This window comes from Jaculus jaculus, chromosome 3 (genome assembly GCF_020740685.1).
Source record: "Jaculus jaculus isolate mJacJac1 chromosome 3, mJacJac1.mat.Y.cur, whole genome shotgun sequence".
NCBI classification, from domain to species: domain Eukaryota; kingdom Metazoa; phylum Chordata; class Mammalia; order Rodentia; family Dipodidae; genus Jaculus; species Jaculus jaculus.
The window spans coordinates 153,147,300-153,170,159 of NC_059104.1; the positions used below are offsets into that span (position 1 = coordinate 153,147,300).

General features: G+C 41.0%; 1 protein-coding gene across 1 annotated transcript in view; it reads right to left on the minus strand.

Annotated features, from left to right (window-relative positions):
* Nucleotides 1-22,860, minus strand: part of Il16 (interleukin 16) — a 123,608-nt gene that overhangs the window by 61,759 nt on the left and 38,989 nt on the right. The gene's annotated exons all lie outside the window — the stretch shown is intronic.

Here is a 22,860-nt window from a genome sequence, read left to right on the forward strand (position 1 = left end):
TAAGGGAACCACAGAATACAACCCCGCTGTCTTGAATGAGGCTTGTTTCCTATGGTTGTGTTGATCATGCAGCAATGAGCTTTGATCTTTAAGTCGTGAGGATAAATGAGCAGGCCCCAGCAGAATGGCTCTGGGGCGGCCACCTGACCATGTGGGTGATGCTATAGACATCCTGGTGTAGAGGGCGAGAGGGGAGCACAACTGGGACTTTCTCTCTAACGCTCCTGCTCTTCATTCATAACACCAGCATTGTCACCAAGTCCTTGTAATTCTACCTTCTCAAACCTCCTCAGCAGCCACTCTCACTGTTTGTCATAGCTCTCGGTGTTGGCTTCAGATTGGACTATTACAATGACTGAGGATGTCTAGGAAAATTATTCTTAAAAAGAGCATTTCAGGAGGCTGGGGAGGTAGATCAATCAGTGCTCGTCTTACAAGCATGAGGACCTGAATTCAATACCCACTAACCACATAAAAAGCCAGGAGTGGTGGCTTAGGCCACCTACTGCTGGGAAGTCAGGGACAGAAAAATCCCTGGTGCTTGCCGGCCTGAGAGTCTAGTCTAATTGGTGAGCTCCAGGCCAGTGAGAGATGTTGTCTCAAAGGACGTAGACATGTTCAGAGGGTAACACCTAAGTCTGCATGCTGGCTTCTACATGCATGTGCACACAAGTGCATGACCACTCACACACACAAACACACATGGAAGTGTGGGCATGGATTATGTTCTTATACCATGCATGAAGTATTAAATGGTTCATACACCTCCCATGAAGAGCTAAAACTATAAAACTCTGAGAAGAAAATCTTGGGCAATCCATCATAAGCTTCACTAAATGAAGCTCCTTAAATATGATGTGAAACATACCCATGACAAGGGAACAAAGGAGTGACAAGTGGGATCCATCGAAATTTAAAATCTTCCCACTTCAAAGGACACCATGAAAAAAAAAAACTTTAAAAAAACACGACGGATTTGGAGGAAATATTTGCTAATCATAGGTCTGAAGAGTGAATTGTATATGTAGATTATATAAACAACTTTTACAATTCAATCATTAGAGGACAACCAAACTTATGTTTTGAGGTAAGGTCTCACGGTAGTCCAGGCTGATGTGAACTTACTTTGAAGCTCCAGGCTGGCCTGAAACTCACAGTGAACTCCCTGTCCCAGCCTGCCGAGTGGTGAGGTTAAAGACATGAGCCATCATACCCGGCTTCCAATTTGTCAAAGCACACAAGAGATCTGTACAAACACTTTCTCAAAGAAGACACACACAAAGTCCTGGAAGTACAGGAAAAGAAGGTGAGCATCAGTACTTACCAGAGACATACCAATCAAACCACAGCGAGACAACATCTCCACCAGTGACAGGGCTGTCACGCCCCCATGATTCCCACCAGCATAGGAAAGATAGAAAAACTGTGTATGGTCTCACAGTGGTGGCAGAAATGTAAAGTGATGTGGCTATTGTGGGAAACAGCATTGACAATTTCCTAAAAATCTGAATGTGAGATCACACTACAATTCCACTTCTAGGTATATGCCCAGCAAATGAAAATATGTGTACACAAGAAAAAGTATGCAGAACAGGTGTGGTTTGGTGGTTAAAGTGTTTGCCTGCAAAGCCAAAGGACCCAAGTTCAATTCCCCGGGACCCACATTAGCCAGATGCACAAGGGAGCGCATGCGTCTGGAGTTCATCTGTAGTGGCTGGAGGCCCTGGCACACCCATTCTCTCTCTCTTTCTCCCTCTTTCTCTGTCAAATAAATAAATAAAAATATTTTTTTAAAAAGGAAAAAAAGTATGCAGAACATTCAAAGAGACATTAGTCATAATATCCAAAAGTAGAAACAACTCAAGTGCCTACTAGCTGATTCATGGGTGACTGAAATGTGTGCTCATGTGATGGAGGACCACAAGACAACCAGGGAGAACGAAGTGTTAGTGCAGGCTGCAGTATGATGTCAACGATGACTGTCAAAAACGCCATAGGAAGCAAAAGTAGCCAAGGCCAAAGACCACATTGGCCTGACTCCTGCAGAGGTTTGAATGTAAAACGTCCCCCACAGCCTCACGTGTTCATGACTAAACCTCATTCCCAGCAGGTGGAGCCTTGGTGAGGTGAAGCCTTGCCAGAAGTGTATCACTGGGGGACAGACCTTCACCTTCATTAGTCCAGTCCCCCACCGGGTTCAGTTTAGCTCCCTCTTGCTGCTCCCTCCCTGCTGCTGTGACAACATACGACACCTGCCATGCCTTCCCCACCATGATGAAACTTCCCCTGGAAACAGTAGGCTGAAATAAACCCTTATTTCCATAAGCTGCTTCTGGTTGGGTGTTTTGTCCCAGCAATGAGAAGGTAAATGTTACGACTCTGTTTACATGAGACGTGGAGCAGGGATCTCTTTGGAGAGATCACTAGTGGATTCTTGGGAGATGGGTGTGGGGCAGGAATGTGGGCTTTGAGGATTTGATGGCAAAAGGACATAGGTCTCTTTGGGAGGTGGGAAAATGTGGTGACGGCTATAAACTCTGTAAACATACTGAAACGATTTAATATCATACATGAAATAATTAATGTGTCTCAATAAAACCATCAGAAAATGAGCCAGGTAGCAGGGTGTGGTGGTGTATGCCTTTAATCCTAGAACTCAGGAGGCAGAGGTAGGAGGATCACTGTGAGTTCAAGGCCACTCTGAGACTACATAGTGAATTCCAGATCAGCCTGAGCTACAGGGAAATCCTACTTTAAAAAGCCAAAAAGGAAAATAAGTCAGGAGACTGGTGAGATGGCTCAGTGGATACAGTCCTTGCTTCACAAGCATGAGCATCTGAGTTTGGATCCCCAGCACTTACATGAAAGTCAGGCTCACATGTGTACCCACACACATGAACAGGTATACACACATGCACACATACATACACACACAAAAGGAAGAAAGCAAGCAAGCTGGAGAGATGGCTTAGCAGTTAAGGCACTTGCCTGCAAAGCTAAAGGACCCAGGTTCAATTCTCTAGGACCCATATAAGCCAAATGCACAAGGGGTTGCATGCATCTGAAGTTTGTTTGCAGTGGTTGGATGCTCATTCTCTCTCTCTCTCTCTCTCTCTCTCTCTCTCTTTCTCTCTCTCTCCCTTTTGCTCTCAGATAAGTAAATAAAAATTAAAAAATAAAAAATTTAAAAGAAATAAATACTGCTAAGAGACTTTCTGATTGAGCCTATAGTAAGCTCACCTCTGAAAGACTCAAGGCTAAAGCCAAGCTTCCTGGCATGGCATGTAGTTGTCCCCATCCAACACTGCTGAGGCCAGCTCAAGCCTGCTTGCTCCAGCCAGCCACACTACTTAACAGGGGCCTTTGTATGCCTACCTTGCCTGAATGTTCAGACCCTGTCCTTGCTCTTATTCATCCTTCCAGAGCCAATTAGTGTTACTGTCCTTCCCCCCCCCCCACCCCATGGAACAAAAGTGTTTATTTTTGGCTTACAGTCTTGAGAGTATGCTCCATGATGGCATTAGAAGAAGCTAGACATCACCTCTGCCACACCAGGTGGAACATGCAGCATGAGAGTGTGCCAACTAATACTGACAATGAACCTCAAGGTCCACCCCCAGTGACACACCTCCTCCAGCAAGGCTCTACTGCCCAAATTGCCATCCGCTGGGATCAAGCCCTCAGAATACTTGAGTTTACGGGGGATATCTAATTCATACCACCATATAAAACCAATGAAAAATAAGAACATTGCATTCATACAGCACACACTTTATGCTCTTCTTGCCTCAGTGCTGTTTGTTATTTCAAATTACTGTAGAGCCATTGTAGTCCATTATCTTCTTCAGTAGAGGGCAGAATGATATATGACCACCAATGTGCTGCAGCAGTTCATTTATAAGGGCTTGGAGAATATGCCTAGACTTTTCAGGAAGAATGGCCAGTACATTATTCATGAATGTCATATATATGTCTGTATACACACACACTCACACACACACAAAAGTAAACTGTATGGATACATCATGTGTTGGTACCATTATTTCCCTCCTCCCTGTCCCTATTCCACTGAAGGTCCTCCTCAGTGGGATTGCTGGTATTCACCATGGGGTTGTGGGTTATGAGTTGTGAGAGCAGCAGTCAGTCATTGTAGCAATCTTACAATCTCACAATCTTTCTGCCCCCTCTTCTGCAAAATCCACTGAGCCTTGGTGAGTGTGTTTTAAGTCTACTTCAGCGTTGAGCTCTCAGCAGCTTCTGGATTTTCACTTTGGTAAGTGTTGAGTTTCCTCAGTGCCTACTGCCATCTCCCTGGAGGAGGCTCTAAGTCTAGTGGTGTTACTGTCTTTGTAATGCTGTTCACAAACACCTGCTTCCTAAGGTAACCATGCATGTTGTCTACCAGTTAGACCCGGGAAGGCCTAATGTCTTCATGGTTGTCGATGGTTGTTTTAATACTTGTTAGACTCAAACTTCTTTTCTCTTCTTCATATAAATGTGCAAGTTTTATCCAAACACATTAGATAATTCTGGTGTCTAGTTTAAAGAGCATTGCTCATAATAATTTTGAAGGGATTCCCCTAAATTTATAAAAACAACTCCAGAGAACATTATTTAAAAATATGGCAGCTCTTCTTCCTCAGAAAAATTCCAATGTCTGTGTTTCTATTTAGTTAATAGTCATGCCCTTGATGGAGATTTGAATCATAGCAAGTGCAGGAAATCTTTTCAAAGAGCTAATGAAAAACCATATGTGAGACTACCAAGGAACCTGACATTGAGTCAGTCTACAAATAATGCCAACCTATCTCCTTAGGGTGTCTCAACTCTTGTGTATCCATGTTCTAGAAATGTATTATCTAAAACAATTGCACAAAATACATAAAGTTGTTCATTGCCACATTGTAGCAAAACACTGATGGAACATTCAATGATAGAGAAGCAAGCACAGGTGTTAGGGTGCACTTCTCTTTCTAGCAGCATGGTGGGCCACTTACACTTATTCTTCTGCCAAATCTAAGTAATGGTGTTTGATGGAATGAAAATTTATCAATGAAACAACACCCAGAGACTGAAACATAACTAAAAGCCTAGACTATAGCTTTCTGAGAAATATGCAGAGCCTAGGAGCCACTGTGGCTCTAAGATCATATGATGAGCTGACTGAACTTAACTTTGTCATTCACAGCGTTATGGGATGCAGAGAACAAAAGCAGTCTCTGTTCCTGTTTAGGCTTGTGGGGGGGGGGGTTGGCATTAATAGACCTTCTTGCATAAAGAGAAAGACCCCAAGGATTACATCCTTATTTCAAGTGTAAACTAGAATAAACACATGCCAGCCCTCGGGAAATAAGTGAAAATTATCAGTCCAGAAATGGTCCTGAAGAAACGGTGGGGGAGGGGGCAATTTCCCTGAGCATTAATGATTACCAGCTGGTACTCATGGGAGTTGGTAACCCTAATTCACCCCACATGGATGTCTTAACAATCTCAAGACAAGAGTGTAGCTAAAATGGCTCCAGGCTGGTGGTACCCCAAATGCCCAGCAAAAGCTAATTTGAGTCTTCTGTGGAAGAACCAGCAATGGCTGAGGTCACAAGAATTCCCCGAGAGAAAGTGGTTGACACACAAGCCTTCCAAGAGGAACAGAAAACACAAACAGAACTCATTGACATGAGGCATGGAGGAGAAAGCCACAAGGAGACACGCACAACCGAGTCAGGCCCACCAAGACTATACACTGCATAGTGAACATGCCAAGAATGCAAAGGAAATGTGCTCATTAATATTTTAAAGATGCCCAGAATTGACGGAAATATTTGAGACATTGTGACAGTTTCTCTGGAGGTTCAAAAACAGAATCATTAAATTTAAAAAATAAGATGATTAATACTTAAAAGGAAATAGATAACAGAATATTTAGACAGCACTGAGGAGAGGCAAGAGAAATGGGATACATCTATGCACACTGCCGAGATGGCAGCACAGAGACATGGAATATATGAGAGAGAGGTCATAAGTACGTGCCAGACAGAGTTATGAGCCTAACATCTTGTCAGATTTCCAGAAAGAAGAAATCTAAAATAATGAGGAGACATGCTTTATGTGATAACATCTAAGAACCTCCCAGTCTTGATGAAAGACATGAATCCATAAATCTACCCAACTCAATAAATCCTAAAAACAGATAAACAGAAATTAAAGCTTATCTAGAAAGTTCTGAGTAAAACAGAAAAGCGCCCAAACATTTAGATCTTACAAGTGGCAGGCAGAGAGAAATTACAGACTGTCTCCCAACAGGAAACAATTAACCTTTAAGCTCATTTCTCAACAGCAATTGTGTAAGTCAGACAGCAGGAAACAATTCATTCTGTGTGCACACATTCATCCCAAATATACACAAACCATATATGTGTGTTCTTGGTGTGAATGTGTACTTGAAAACAAAAGAATAAAAAGTAGATTAAAACATAAATATATAAGACAAAGGGTAACCGAAATAAAGCTGGTGCCACTTTATAAATAGAGTTTCAAAAAAAAAAAAAATAAGGTGGTTAAGCTGTTGAGTGATCACAGGCATAAATCATTAAAGCAGCATAACACTTCCTTCTCAACTTGCTCACACCTAAAAAGAAAATGGAGCACGAGACCTGTAGCAACCCTGCCCAGTGCCCAGAAATTGATAGATCAGCAGGTTGGAAGGTGGCTCCGTGGCTAACAGCTCTGACCACATAAGCATGAGGGCCTCTGTCCAGAGTCCACAAGTTCACCTCCCCAGAACCCACCCCAAAACTGGATGTTATTGCACATGGTTGCAACCTCCATCCAGAGACTGGAGAATATGAGAGCTCACTAACCAGCCTATGTTCTCCTTTGGCTTCCTTGGGAATGGAGCACAGGCATCTGCACAGATATGTGTGCATACCACATATCAAACACACTACACATATATACATGCACACTCACGCATGTACACACACACAAACAAAAGAAGATGGAATTGGTGGATTAAGCATACAGAAATCACTAAGATCAACAGCAGAACACAGTGTCTCTTTAATCACATGTAGAGTCATCAAATAATTCTCCACAATGACAAGGAACTGGAATGACACACATCACATCTTCAGACAGCACAATCAGTTATGAGGTTGTTAAAAAGGAAAAATAAAAAAGTTAAGTGGGGGAAGGAAAGTTAGGTGGAGAGAGAGGGGAAACAGATGAATTGTTGCAGGAAGAAGGGATGGAGGGAGGAGAGGCAGGGTGTGGCTGGACAGGATAGGCCTATGGAGACTTCCATGGTCATGCAGCTCTCTGTACCCGGGTTGAAGTGGAGTTAGGGATGTAATAACATAGCCCAGATCTGAACCTACATTGCAGTACTGTCAGATTTGCAATTTTCCTGTTGCATGACAGTCAATGAGATGTACCTGTAGAAACTGGGTGGAGAGTACATGGGTCTTCCCTGTTACCCTGACAACTTCCTGAAAATCTATAGTTATTTCATAAGGCAGAATGAGGTGTTTTTTAATGATAACTGGAAAATATATGTACATCTAATAATTAAGAAGTGTACTTCTAAGTAACTCAGGGCTCTTAGAAGGAATCATACTGGAAATCTAAACATTTAGTATAGAATGATAAGTCAAGTCTTATAGAATGCAGCTGAAGATGCAATAGTAGGAAGGGGCATGATCTCAAAAGCATGTGTTTTAAAGACGAAAAGCTGAAAATACTGAGATAATTATCAAGTATAGAATATAGGAAATAATACTTTTTTATGAAATAAAGCTGAGCATATAACAAGGGGATTAAACAACTTAGAATTGGTTCTGCAAAAAGCTTTTAAAATGCTGGTGATATTCCACCAAGATTATTTGAGGAAAAAAAAAGAGAGAGAGAGAGAGAAGCCAGGCATGGTGGCTCACGCCTTTAATCTCAGCACCTGGGAGGCAGAGGGAGGTAGGAGGATCATTGTGCGCTCAAGGCCACCCTGAGACTACAGAGTGAATTCCAGGTCAGCTTGGGCTAGAGCAAGACCTACCTTGAAAAAACAAGAGAGATAACAGAAAAATGAAGGAACATAGCTACAGATGCAGTTTGAAGATTGGAAAGATAACAAGAAAACAACTTTATAGGATATAGTTAGGCAATTAGATGGAACTAGAAAATTACAAGAAGAAATGCACTTTATCAAAATCAACTGAAGAAAAATCAAGAAACTTACGTGGACCTGTATAAATGAAAGAAACTAAGTAGCAGGTGGTATAAACTGTAAGTTTTACAACTCATTCCAGAAATACGTAATTCTTGAATGTCAGTAATGAAGGGTTACATGACATATTTTATAGGGCTTGTTAGAGTTTGGCTATAAAATATCCCCCAACAGCACATATGTAGAAGCCTTGTGGATTCAATCATTCTACCCTGGTGGACTCAGTCATTAGGAGTTAATTGGATCCTGAGGGTTCTGACCACATCAATGAATTCCTCCATCAATGGATTCATAGTATGAAGACATTATTGGTGAGGGGCAGAAAGGAGGAGGAGGGGACTACTTGGAGGAAGTAGGTAACCACATGTGTGTCCCGGAAAGATGCATCTTGTAGTGAGGCCCTTCCTGCCTTTCTCTCTGCTTCCTGGTTGCCAGGAGATGAGAAGCTCTGCCCCACCTTGCCCATTTCCCATGATCCTCTGCTTCTTTATAGCCCAGATAGGATGGAGTCAGCAGCCAACCGTGGAGTGAAATGTCTAGAACCATGAGTCAAAATCTTTTCCTTTAAACTGCTCCTCTTAAGTATCTGCCACAGTGAGAAGAACATAAAGAGCTAGAAAATTTAGAAACCTGGTAAGCTAGAAAATCTTCATAACCATCAGTAAAAAGAGATGAGCAATTGCTTGACCTTGGAATCAGTATAGGAAAGACAAAACCAGAGTAATCCCACAAGTGAGAACAAAATCACAAATAAAACAGTAGGTAACTACATCCAGAGATCCAAAGAGATGTGAAAAGACGATGTAATATAATGAATGGATTAGTTTTTTCATGTCTGTTAGTCACTTTGAGTTGCTGTGACAAATCCTTGAAATAATTTAAAAGAAGGATAGTCTTGTTTTGGCTCATGGTTTCAAAGGTCTCATTCTATGATTGGCTAGCTCCACTGATTTGTACATCATGGCAACACACTGTTATGGAAGAGGAGTCTGCTCACCTCCTGGCAGTCAGTAACCACGTGCACATCCGAGGCGAGATATAGATCACACGGATGCATCATTGACTTACTGCCTTCAATGAGACCCTGAAATTGAAAGCTTGCATGCCTTCTAGTAACATCAAATAGTCAATCAGAACAGTTGGCAACCAAGACTCTTAACCCATGAGGTTTTTGTGGGGATACTTCATGTCCAAACCATAACAACTGTATTCTGGAAATGGCTGAACTTCAAAGGCAGAGAAGGGAAAAGCTGTAGAAGAAAGGGGCAGTGTAAAAAACATGAAAAGAAATCCATATAAAGATACAACATGCACTTGGGGAGCTGAAGGAATGTGGATGGGGAGTTTGAGGCCATCTGAGCTATAGAGTGAGAATCAAACTTTTAAATTGAAAGGCAAATAAACAAGCTTAAAAGCAAGCAGAAGGCTGGGGAGAGCTCAGTAAAGTGCTTGCCTTATAAGCCTTATAAGCATGAGGACCTGTATACACTTAATACCAGAACTGGGGAAGCATAGACAGGAAGATTCCTGAGGCTCACTGGCCAGTTAGTCTAGTCTACTTGGCAAGTACCAGGCCAATGAGAAATCCTGTCTAATAAGAAGAAAAGATGGCCAGTGCCTGTGGAACAACACAAGCCTATCTTCTGGGGTGTGTATGCACACATACACACATACATACGCATGCACACCAAGAAGAAAGGAATAGAACATTAACTATAAAAAATTAATTCAGATGATGTTTGGTTTATTATCTAAAAGAGGCCAGAGGAAAACAGCCCATTTTAAGTAAAGGAAGAAGGAACATTGCCAACCCATAATCCTTTATCTGAGAAAATTATTCTTCAGAAATGCAGAGTAATTAACATCCCCAGAAAGTCACTACAAGAAGTCACCAGCAAAACTGTAGCTTAAGGAGGTTCTCTTAACAGAAGAAAAATGAATGAAAGAAGGACTTTGGAAAATGAGGAAGGAAAAAGATATGTGAGAAGCCATATGTGGATAACTATAATGGACCTTTCTTTTCCTCTTGAGTTCCTTCAATTATATTTGTAGTGAAGAAAAAAATTTAACACTTCTATGGGTCTAAATATATACAGAAGACATATTTAAGACAATAAGCAAGAGAGGGGAAAGAGTAATAAAAAGAGGTATGTTTTATATACTGCACTTGAACTAATAAAATGAGTGCTGGTACACTGTGATTGGTTATGTATACAGAAGATCATACACAGAGCAATAATTAAAAGGATAAAAAGAGTTGAACTCAAAACAATTAGATAAATCAAAATGAAACTCAAAGTACAATTTGCTATAACTCATTATACTGAAGAAAAAAAGAAAGGAAAAGAAAGGAAAAGAAAGTCCAGCTATACCACTTCTGAGCATGTACCCAAAAGGCTCTGAGTCAACACTTCAGAGTCAGGTGCACATCCATGTTCATAGCTGTGCAGTTCCAAATAGTAATATATGGAATCAGGGTAAATGCCCACCAACAGAGGAACAGATCAAGAAAATGTGACATATGCATGAAGTTTTATTCAACGTTAAAGAAAGAAATGATATCATTACAGGAAAATGGATGTAACTGGAGATCATCACGTTAAGCAAAATAAGTCAGACTCCGAAAGACACATATTGTATGCTTTCTCTTATTTGTGATCTCTGTGATCCTATATGTATGTATGTGTATATATGTGTGTACATATGTGTATATATACATACATACACACATATATACATACAAATATACATATACATATATATATGATGGAAGTAGAAGTGAGATTATCCGGAATACAGAAATAAACTGTCTATTATGGGGGAGGAGGATATAGGAATTTAATACAGTCAAAGTACATGATGTGTTTGAATCAAGATCTGTGAAACAAACATTGAAAGAACAGAAGAGAGAACTAAGTAAGCCCCAGGTATAGCTGAAAACTTCAAAATCCCTATCTCAGCAAATGATGTAGCAACCAGACAGAAAATCCCTGTGGACACAGAGGAAGCCAGCACACTGTGAACCAACATGTCAGCATCTGGCTGACAGCGACAGAACCAGCAGTGGTACCAACATACGCATCAAGTTCCCCCAGGACATGTGTCAATAGAGACCATATCCTTGACCATAGATAAACCTTATCATCAAATTAAGAAAAAAAATAGAGAGAATGACTTCTCCTACCACATTGAAACTCAACTGAAAATGAATAACTGATAATATCAACAAAATCTCCAAATGCTTGGTAACTGAGCAATGCATTTCTAAATCAACCACAGGTTGAAAACATGTCTCGAGGGAAACAATGATACATTGAACCTAATGATGAGCAATAGAAAACACATACATATTTATGGAACATGTAAAACTTTTGCAATAAAGTGCTCAGAGGACGGTTTATAGCATTAACTACACATATGAGAGAAATAAGTAAGCTAGTTCTACCTCAAGACAGAGAGAAAACAGACTGAAATCAAACCAAAGCAAGTGAAACAAAGGAAATAATGAGGACAAGAAGAAAAATCAATAAAACATTTAAAAAAACCAATGAAATAAATAAAAATAGAAAAATAGAGACAATCAATATTTAGCAAGACTGATGAAAAAAAAGAAAGAAAAAATATTCTAAGTCCCAACATCTGTAGTATGTCATGACCCTTCCTATAGACCTCAAAGGGACAGTAAGGAGAACTCAAAGTTCCATACATGTCAACTTGACAACTACATGAAATGTATGAATTCCACTGCAATTCAACAAACATGAAGAAGCTGACTGGAATAGTCTTATATCTACTAAAAACATTTTAATTAGTCATTTTAAAACTCCTAAACAAGAAATCTCTAGGGCCAGATGGCTTTCCTGGAGAATTCTACCAAACATTTAAAAATGAATTACCAGAAAAACAGGGAAAATATATCTCATCTCATTTTGATAGTGTTACCCTACTATCAAAACTAGCACAATTCCAAAGAAAACCCTACAGATCCATGTTACTTAGAACCACTAATCCTTTGTAAGATGTTAGCAAATACAATCCATCAATATATAAATATACAATGCATCAATATATGAAAAGAACTGTACATGATAACTAAGGGGGGTTATTCCAGGGACTCCCAAAGGGTTCAATATCCAACAACTAATCCATGTCATCCACCTAATCCCTATCCTCAGACTCAAGAAGTTAAACCACAAGATATCAGTGCACAAAGAGCTGATAAAAATTAAGCACTTTCACCATGATTTAAAACTTCCCCATATATTGGGACCAGAGAAAAGCACCCTCAATCTCATCTTAGAATCTACTAAAAAAAATCTACAGTGAGGAATCATGAAAACTGAATGCTTTCCCTCTATGGTTGTGAACTAGGCAAGAACGTCCCAATGTCAACACTTTTCTACACAGTGTTGAAAATGTTCACCACTGTAGAAAGAAAAACAAAGGAAATAAAAGGCATGCATATCAGAAAAGAAGAAAAGAAACTCCTTGTTTATAGATGAAGTGGTTGTATACAATAGTTCACAGAATACAGAATGAGCAAGTAAAAATCATCATATTTTCATGTACTAACAGTGAGTAGATCGATAGCATGCCATTTATAATACTCAAAAAGGAGAAATATTTCTGCATAAATAAAACAGAACATGTACAGGACTTGCATACTACAAACTAAAAAAAATACTACAAAGACGAATACTTACAGACATCCACATGCTCATAAACTGGAAGTCAGCAGAGGAAGAGTTCATTCTTCCCAACTGAATACACGGATTCCACGTGATCTCTACCAGAATCTCACCAGACTCTGTACACATGGGAACACAGGGACAACGAGAGCTCAGGGGACTTTGAAAACGCAGGAAGAGCCAGGCTACCCAGGTTTGCATAAGACATAGGAGCACAGGCTGAAAGTAAGAGGCTAAAAATAGCATAAAAACATTAACCAGAAATAAGTAGAACTAAGCCACCATCATTCAGGCATGCAAACACACTGAACAAAGTACACATAAAAGCAGGAAGATGGGATTGGAAAGATGGTTTAGTGGTTAAGGTGTGCCTGCAAAGCCAAAGAACCTTAGTTCAACTCCCCAGGACCCACATAAGCCAGATGCATAAGGGGGCGTATGCATCTGGAGTTCGTTTGTAGTGGCCCCTGGCATGCCCTCTCTCTCTCTCTCTCTTTCTCTCTCTCTCTCTGTCTCTCTCTCTCTCATTCTCTCGAGGAAAGAAAGAAAGAAAGAAAGAAAGAAAGAAAGAAAGAAAGAAAGAAAGAAGGAAGGAAAGAAAGAAAAGCAGGAAGATGACACACTCAAGTGAAAGGAAGATCGTGACATCATGAGAGGAGCAGGGATGGGTGACAAAAGGTAGGGACAGCCCAGGACCTGAAAGTGAATGGCCAGGTTTGTTTCTTAAACTCAACAATTGGCATACACATGAATAGGACAGTTTTATATTCTAGAGTATGTATGCATTTTGTAAATTTATTTTCTATAATCACTATTTAATAAAATATTTTTAAAGATCATCAGATTAGCCAGGCGTGGTGGCACACGCCTTTAATCCCAGCACTCAGGAGGCAGAGGTAGGAGGGTAGCTGTGAGTTTGAGGCCACCTTGAGACTTCATAGTGAATTCCAAGTCAGCCTGGGTTAGAGTAAGACTCTATCTTGCAAAACAAACAAGCAAACAAACTAACAAACAAACAAACAAACAAAAATATTAAAATTATAAGAAGATTATGATCCATTCATGCAATGCATAGATTTTTGTAGAACCTTAAACATTTTTGTGCACTCTCCTGAACTGGTCATAGAAGATCAAATCAGTAGTTAGCTCTTCCTTCCTGCAGCTAGCACTCAGAATTGATTCTTTGGTGGAAACTACGAAAGTATTTTATTGTTGCTCCCAGTACAGGCGGTGGAAAGCAACATGTTAGGATTAAGAGGACTACGGAAAAAAGGTTCATGACAGATAAGTCGAGTTTGGATTATGGTTTAGAGCTCAACTGTTCTCCAAAATCCCACGTATGGAAGGTTTGGTCCCCAGCGCAGCACTGTTCAGAGGTGAGGACTTTGGGGGTGATTGGATTATGATTGTGTGCATCAATGGATCAATGCACAAATCCATGGAATTGTAGGGAGGAGCACATTACAAAATCAATCTCTCTCTTTCTCTGTCTCCTCCCTGTCTGCTATGGGGTGGGCAGTCTCCACGACACCTTCCCACCACCTACCATGATGTCCTGCCTCACCACGGGCCAACAGCAGTGGAGGAACTACAGGCTGAACCCTCTGAAATCACGACCCGCAACACCCCTGTCCTCCTTGAAGCTGATTAGGATTCGCTCGAGCACTTTGTCACCGTCATGGATGGCTGACTAACACACTGGGCCTTGGAGGGTGACTGTAAGGCTGGGGTTCGTGAGGAAGAGTGAGGAAGGTGTTCCAGGCAGAAGTGACAGGAAGGTCAGAGGCTTGGAGGCAGCAGACAGGGGTGAGTGCAGAGACAGGGGCCGCCCAGCTCGGCTGTCCCATATGCGCGAAGGACAGTACTTAGCCATGGAGCTGGAAAGGTGGATGCCTTGCCAACAGTCCCCAGTATCTCTGTATTGTCCTTCTATCCAAGCAAGCTCTTTACTAGCCAACTGGTGTCTGACCAGAACCAGTGAGGTTCAAATTGCCAACTAATAAAAACAGCTTCTAGAAGGATATTTCCGAATATCTTCAAGCATTGGAAACAGCAAGCAGAGATCACCTGGAATTTGGGAGATCTTTAGCAAGTGGACATGAGTTGTACCTGTGGGCAGTCCCTCCACTCTTCCTGCACATGGACCACCCTAGTCTCCCTGCCCATCCTTCCACACACTCGAGGGACACAGTGGCTCCGTGGGAGTTCTGGAACCCCAAGCTTTCCTCCCAGTGGCTGCTCTCAGCACCCACAAGCGGTTCTTCTGTGGCAGGAAGAGGCAAGCCACCAGAGAATCACGTTTCCTGCTGGCCAAGGAAGCTTAGGCCTCAAAACCACAGGCTGAGCTTCTCCCAGGCAGCTCAGTGAAGGAACTGGTGTGCCATGCAGGCCTTGACTGCCCCCTGTCTCCACCCACAGCACATGCCAGACATGTACTCTGACCTCATCACTGCTGAGTCACACTACATGACTGGTGACTTTGCCTAACCGATAGTTTGAATTTGAAAAGAAGGGCAGGATGTTCCACACTGTGGATCAAAGCATTTTGCATCCATGCAGGAGGGCAGCTGCAGAGGGACGGGACCTCCCACACGTCTGGTCCCATGGGCTGGTGCCCTTCTTCCTGTCTGACTACCACTGACTCCAGACCCCAACTAGTGGGATGCCCAAGGTACTATGCAAAGGAAGCCTATGTGTCACCTCAAAAAGAAAGTCATGTCAATAGATTCTCTTCTCTGCCTCAAGGATGGCCTCATTGAGCTGATGTATGCAACCATTCATTCCCTGCATAAATATTTACAGGGTGATGACTCTGTCAGTTCCTTGTCTCCTCAAGTTTTATAGCCCACACTTTCTTAAAAAGAGTTCAAACTCCACAGTGAGGACATAAGACTTCTCGACTATGTGGTGATAAGTTAATACCTAGCTAGAGGGGAAAGTTAGATGCACATGTGGCATCAGATGTCACCAGGAGAGCTGATGAACCAACCTCATCTCTCTGCTGGGCCTACGCTATCCAGAGCACATCACAGCTTGGGCACATGCAGACTAGGCTGGACGTTAGCTTGTTGAGGGAGGAAAGTGAACAGAGAACTTCAGGTGTCCACATGCAGACAGGAAAGGCCTTTGTGATGATGGACAGTAGGGTGAGAGAGGATCATGACCAAGAGCTCAGAACTTCCAGGGCAGAGCTCTGATGATAAGCGCACATAACTAATTGAACTTGGCCATGCAAGTTCCTATGGAGGTGTATTTGTCAAGGTGGAAAAGACAACATATATTTTATTTTATATATTTTATTTTTAAATTATTTATTTATTTGAGAGAAAGAGAGGCAGATAAAGAGAGAGAGAATGGGCACCCCATGGCCCATAGCCACTACAAATAGCTACAGATACACGTGCCACCTTGTGCATCTTATATTACATGGGTACTTTGGAATCAAACTTGAGTCCTTTGGCTTTACTGATAAGTGCCTTAACTGCTAAGTCATCTCTTCAGCCCCAAGAACACTTATTGTAAACATTTTAATGTAAATAGTTTGACATGTGACGGGTAGATATCATTTGTGCTCTTAGCCCATCTTAAAGGTAAGCTTGCCTTAGGCAGAAAGGAAGTGCACTCAGTAAGGAAGAAATGAAGAATGATAACGGGTAAACATGAGCCTTGACACAAATGAATTCTCACTATGCAGAAAAATGATATGTTCAGAGATGTAAATATATGCAGATTAAATGCATGGAAACAATATGAAAAAGAGTGGGTGAGTGTGACTGGAATTTTGTGTTTCATATTCCTAGTATTGTCTGAGAATGGACAAAAAGTATTAATTTAAAAGAGACCATTGTGTTAACAACATACTTTTATAGTTTAATAATAAAAATAATTTTGGAATAACTATAGCAAGATAATCCCAAAGGAAATGGAGTAGTGAAACATTAATTTGAAAGAGGGCAAGACAGAAAACAGAATATAAAAACCTTGAGATAAGGGCTGGGAGATGGATCAGTATGGAAAACACCTGCCACTTAACTTTGAGTACCTGAGTTCAGATCCCCAGGCCCCAAGTAAAAGTTGGAAGCTGTGGCAGGTTTCTGTAATCCCAGAAAGCTTAGAGGAGAATTTCTGGGAAGCCCAAAAAGGAACAATGAACAACAGATACTGAAAGACCCTGCCTCAAAATGAGGAGCAAGGTGAGAACTGACTCAAAAGTTGACCTCTGACCTCCACATGCATCCATGGCACACATGTGTCCACACACAAACACAAAGACACATACACAGATGTACACATGCACACATGTACATACATATACGTAAGTAAATAAATATTTTTAAGATGGAATAACTAGAAACAAATGATAAACAATAGATGTAGATATAAACACATCTGAAATTACATTAAATATGAAGACAAATAGTGAGCCAAAAGCATAATATGGAAGAAAAATAAAAATTCTGAGCTGCTTACATAAACTGTACTTAAATATGTGAACACAGGTTGAAGGTAAAAGTGGGAGAAGAATATACCATATAAGCACTACTCAACAATTAGTAGGAGAAGCTATATGAATAGCAGATATAATTTTATCAAAAATCATAACTAGACAGAAGAGGGCTACTTAAATCTCTAAGAGCATTAACCCACTAGGAGAATACAAAATGTTACACAAATCAGTGCACAGAAAAATGAAGTGTCAAAACACACAAAGCAAAAACTGGCAAAACTGGGGCTGGAGAGGTGGCTCAGCAGTTAAGACACTTGCCTGCAAAGCCTAACAACCCAGGTCCCCTAGCGCCCACATAAAGCCAGAAGCACAGTGTCATGTTCTGGAGTTCATTTCCACCAGCTAGAGGACCTGGAGGGTCAGTTTTCTCTTTCTCTCCTCTCTATCTCTGCCAGCAAATGAAATTTCTAAAAAGTTTTAAGAGGTTGACAATACTGAAGGGATTAAATGTAACAAACCTATACTCATAATGGGAGACTTCCAGCACTGAGCTGAGAAAGGCAATGGTGTCCAAACTTAATTCATAGACAAACGCTGCATCTGACAAAACACATGTAAACATATGAGCATGGACCATATGCTGTGTCTCAACAAATTTCCAATGATTAAGACCATTCACAATATAGTCTCTCTTTCTCTATTCCTTTTTCTTAATTATTCTTATAGACTGATTAATCTAAAAGATAAAACAGAGAGAAAAATTTCAATTACCTGCAAATTAAGCTACACATTCTTTCCTCATTTTTTGGTTTGGTTTGGTTCAGTCTTGGTTTTGGTTTTGGAGACAAGATCTCACAGTATATCCCTGACTGGCCGGATACTTGCTGTATGAACCAGACTGTCCTCAAACTTGCAGTATTCCTTCTGTTGCAGCCCCCAATGATGAGATTACAAGCATGTACCACCATTCCTAACTTTTTAAATAACTGATTAATTGCTGGGAATTAAATTCAGGGCCTCTCACATGTTAGGCAAGTATTCTACCACTGAGCTATATCCTCAAAACTTTTTTCACTTTTATTTTGTGCACCAGGTAGGCCTTGAACTTGCTATCCTCTTGCCTCAGGCTCCAGAGTAGCTAGGATTATAAAACCAAGCCAACAGTCTAGGCTTATAACTGCCCATTTTTAAGTAAGCCACAGGTCATATAAGAAACCATAATAGAAAAAAAAAATAGGAAAATAGGGCTGAAGATATAGCTCAGTTGTTCACATGTCTAAAATAGGCATTGATCACTAGCACTGGGGAAAAAAACAGAGATGGAGAGAGGGACAGGGAAGAGGCAAGGAGGGATTGAGAAAGAAGTGTATAACACTACTAAACTTAGAGGGAAATACATAATATTTAATGAATTTACTAGAAAAGATAAAAAACAGTGATCTAGGTTTCCATCTCAAAAAGTTCAATAAAACAGATAGATCACAAGATCTAAAAGAATGTAGGAGAAAGGAAGTAATAAGAATAATAGCCAGCATTCCTTAGTGAGTAGATATCATAGGACACAGAAGAGTAAAAAATCAGCTCTACGAGAAGAAAAAATGATACATTTAATGACAGATTATGAGAGAAAGTGAAATAAGACTTAAAATATCAGTATTAATAACAGTATTAAAAAATGAAAAATGAGGGGCTGGAGGGATTGCTTAGTGGTTAAGGCACTTGCCTGCAAAGCCAAAGGACCCAGGTTCAATTCCCCAGGCCCCACGTAAACCAGATACATAAGGTGGTAGGCACATGTGTCTCTGGCACACCAATTCATTCTCTCTCCCTCTTTTACCCTCTCTCTCCCCCTCCCTCTCTTTCAGCCTCTTTCACTGTCTCTCAAATAAATAAATAAAAAGTATTTTAAAAAACGAAAAATGAGGGCTGGAGAGATTGCTTAGTGGTTAAAGCATCTGCCTGTGAAGCCTGAACCAGGTTTGATTCCCCAGTACCCATGTAAGCCAGATGTACACGGTAGCACATGGAGTTCATCTGCAGTGGCTAGAGGCCCTGGTGTGCCCATTCTCTCTCTCTCATAAGTAAAACTACTTTGGAAAAATGAAAAAATGGGCATCACTATAGGTTCTGTCAATGTTCAAAAGGTAGTTCATGTGCATGTGTACACATGTGTATACACACACACACACACACACACACACACACACACACACACACATTCACACAAGACCAAGTTCTGAACAAGGTAACTGGATTGCATCAAACTCAATATACAAGTAGTGATAGTACCCTAGTGTGTTCGTTACTGTACTCATTGCTGTAACTAACTACCTGACAAGAAGCAGGCTAAGGAATGAAAGACTTACAGTTTCAAGGGGAATCAGTCCATCACTGGGGGAAGGTATGGTGGCAGGATCAGGAGGCTGGCTAGTCACATTGCATCCACAGTCAAGAAGTAGAGCATGCACAGGAAGTAGGGACAAGCTACAAAACTTTTAAGTCCCGCCCTGAATGACCCACTTCCTCCAGCAAGGCTCCACCTCCTAAAGGTTCTACAATCTTCCTAACCAGTGCCACAAGCTGAGGACCAAGAGTTCAAACACAGTCACCTATGGAAGACATTCCACACTGAGACCATAACACCCACACCTGGTATTTGCAAAACATTGCTTGTGGAGGGACTGGGGAGAAGGACGTGCAGGCACCATTTCATGTAATTTCATGTATTACATCAGCAATATTTCACAAAAATATAATAATATTTTATGAACAATGCTATGCTAAAAACACTTGAAGATTCAGACAGAACAAAAGTGCAGATCTTAGGTACACAGAAAGTTGAGGTAGAGCGAGAGGTCAGGCCTCAGAAACTATATTGAGAGAGACTCTCTCAATATAAATTGTTCAAAAGGGCTGGAATGTGATTCTGAGTAGCCTGTTTACTTAGCATGCATCTGACCCTGGGTTCTGTCCCCAGCACTTCACACATACAATTCCCCTGACAGCACACACAAAATGTGTATTACCAAATGAATACCAAAAGAAAAAACCTATAGTCCTATGTCTAACAAATAGATTTAATGGTGATTTGAAACCCTTAGACAAAGAAATATCTATGCTTAAACATCTTATAGTTGAAGTCTGTCAAACATTTTCATTGAAAAATACAGCACTGATATTAGCTTAATTAATCCTGAAGAAGTGGTAAATACTTTAATATGAGAAATCAGATTAGGCCATTATAAGGAAGTTCTAAAATTTTAATTTCTCAGAAATATAAATGGCAATATTCAAAATATTAACAGATCAAATCTTGAGCTATGTTAATAAGATCATTTATATATATACATATACATATATATATAATTAAGTTGAGCTTACTCCAGGAATGCAAAACAATTTTTACATTCCAAACTTCAGTCTTCAGGCAAGGTAATATAAGCCTGTCATCCAGCACTTAAATGTTACATTCACAGTTACAAAATTCTTCCACTTTGTCCCCGCCCCGTGAATTGCTGACTTTTTTATGCTAATGTGACCATTTATTTATGACAAAGCGTAGCAAGTCACACACTTTTCAATGTATGAAACACCACAAATGCCATCTGTTTTATTTGCAGGGTCCTGTAAGAGTCTTCAAACATCCTGTTAGCTTCTCAAGAGTAATAGAATATTAAAGAGTGCTTGCCTTGTCTGTACAATACTCTGTGTTCAATATTCAGCACAATAAAATAATAGTATCATAACTTTTAAGCATGCATGCATGTTCATGTGTGTGAAGGTGCATATGTTTGAGTGTGATGCACGTGTGTTCATGTGAATGTGGAGGCCAGAGGGCAGCCTGGGTGTCGTTCATCAGGAACGCCATCTACCTGATTTCTTAAATTAAAATAATTAAAATTTTTATTTATTCATTTATTTGACAGAGAAAGAGGGAGAGGGAGGGTGAGAGAGAGAGACAGAGAGAAAGAGAGAGGGAGATTGGGCACACCAGGGCCTTTAGCCACTGTAAACTAACTCCAGACACGTGCGCCCCTGTGCCTCTGGCGAATGTGGGTTCTGGGGAATTGAACCTGGGCCTTTTGGCTTTGCAGGCAAATGCCTTAAACGCCAAGCCACCATCTACCTTTTTTTTCCCTCAATTTTTATTAACATTTTCCATGATTATAAAAAACAACCCATGGTAATACCCTCCCTCCCCCCCTTGCTGGCTTTTATAAAGTTATTTGCTCTACATTTACTGACATAATCATATGGACATATTAATTTTTGTACTCACTTTTGGTTGGCATGATGAATTATATTATTTGACTTTTTTTTCTGTTCTTGTGATAAAATCTCATGTAGCCCAGGCCAGACTGAGAATGACTTTGGACTCCTGTTCCTCCTGCCTTCACACTCAAGTGTGTTTCTGTTTGTTTTATCATTGTTTGTTGTTTTGAGTTGTTTTCTTTCATTTCATTTTTTTTTAATTTTTTTAAATTTTTATTTATTTGAGAGAGACAGACACAGAGAGAAAGACAGATAGAGGGAGAGAGAGAGAATGGGCGCGCCAGGGCTTCCAGCCTCTGCAAACGAACTCCAGACGCGTGCGCCCCCTTGTGCATCTGGCTAACGTGGGACCTGGGGAACCAAGCCTCGAACCGGGGTTCTTAGGCTTCACAGGCAAGCGCTTCAACTGCTAAGCCATCTCTCCAGCCCCATTTCATTTTTTAAGGTAGGCCCTCATTATGTAACCCAGGCTGACCTTGAGTTCATGATTCTCCTGCAGCCACTTCCTGAGTCTTGATGACAGTTGAGTGTTACTACTGGTGGTGGTTTGAGTCAGGTGTCCCCCATAAACTTAAGTGTTCTGAATGCTAGGTTCCCGGCTGATGGAGATTTGGGAAATAATGCCTCCTGGAGGCAGCTTGTTGGGGGCGGGCTTATGGGTGTTATAGCCAGCTTCCCCATGCCAGGGTTTGGCACACTCTCCTGTTGCTATTGTCCACCTTATGTTGGCCAGGGGGTGATGTCCACCCTCTGCTCATGCTGTTGATTTCCCTGCTATCATGGAGCTTCCCCCTCAAGCCTGTAAACCAAAATAAATCTCTTTTTTTCCTGCAGGCTGCTCTTGGTTGGGTGATTTCTACCAGCGATGCAAACCTGAGTGCAGCACTCCCCTGTTGCAGTAACCTTCTCGCTGGCACTCAGCACCCGACCCAAAGCAGCTTGTGGGAGGAAGAGGTTTATTATGGCTTATAGACTCGAGGAGAAACTGCAGGGAAAAGATGGTAGAGCGGAAGGTGGACATCACTTCCTGGCCAACATCAGGTGGACAAGAGCAGCAGGCGAGTGTGCCAAACACTGGCAAGAGGAAGCTGGTTGTAACACCTATGAGCTCGCCCCCAACAATACACCACCTCCAGAAGGTGTCAATTCCCAAGTTGCCAGAACAGGATTTTATGGGGGACTCCTGACTCAACCACCACCACCGACGACGAAGGCAAGTCTCCTGGGAAACAACTGAA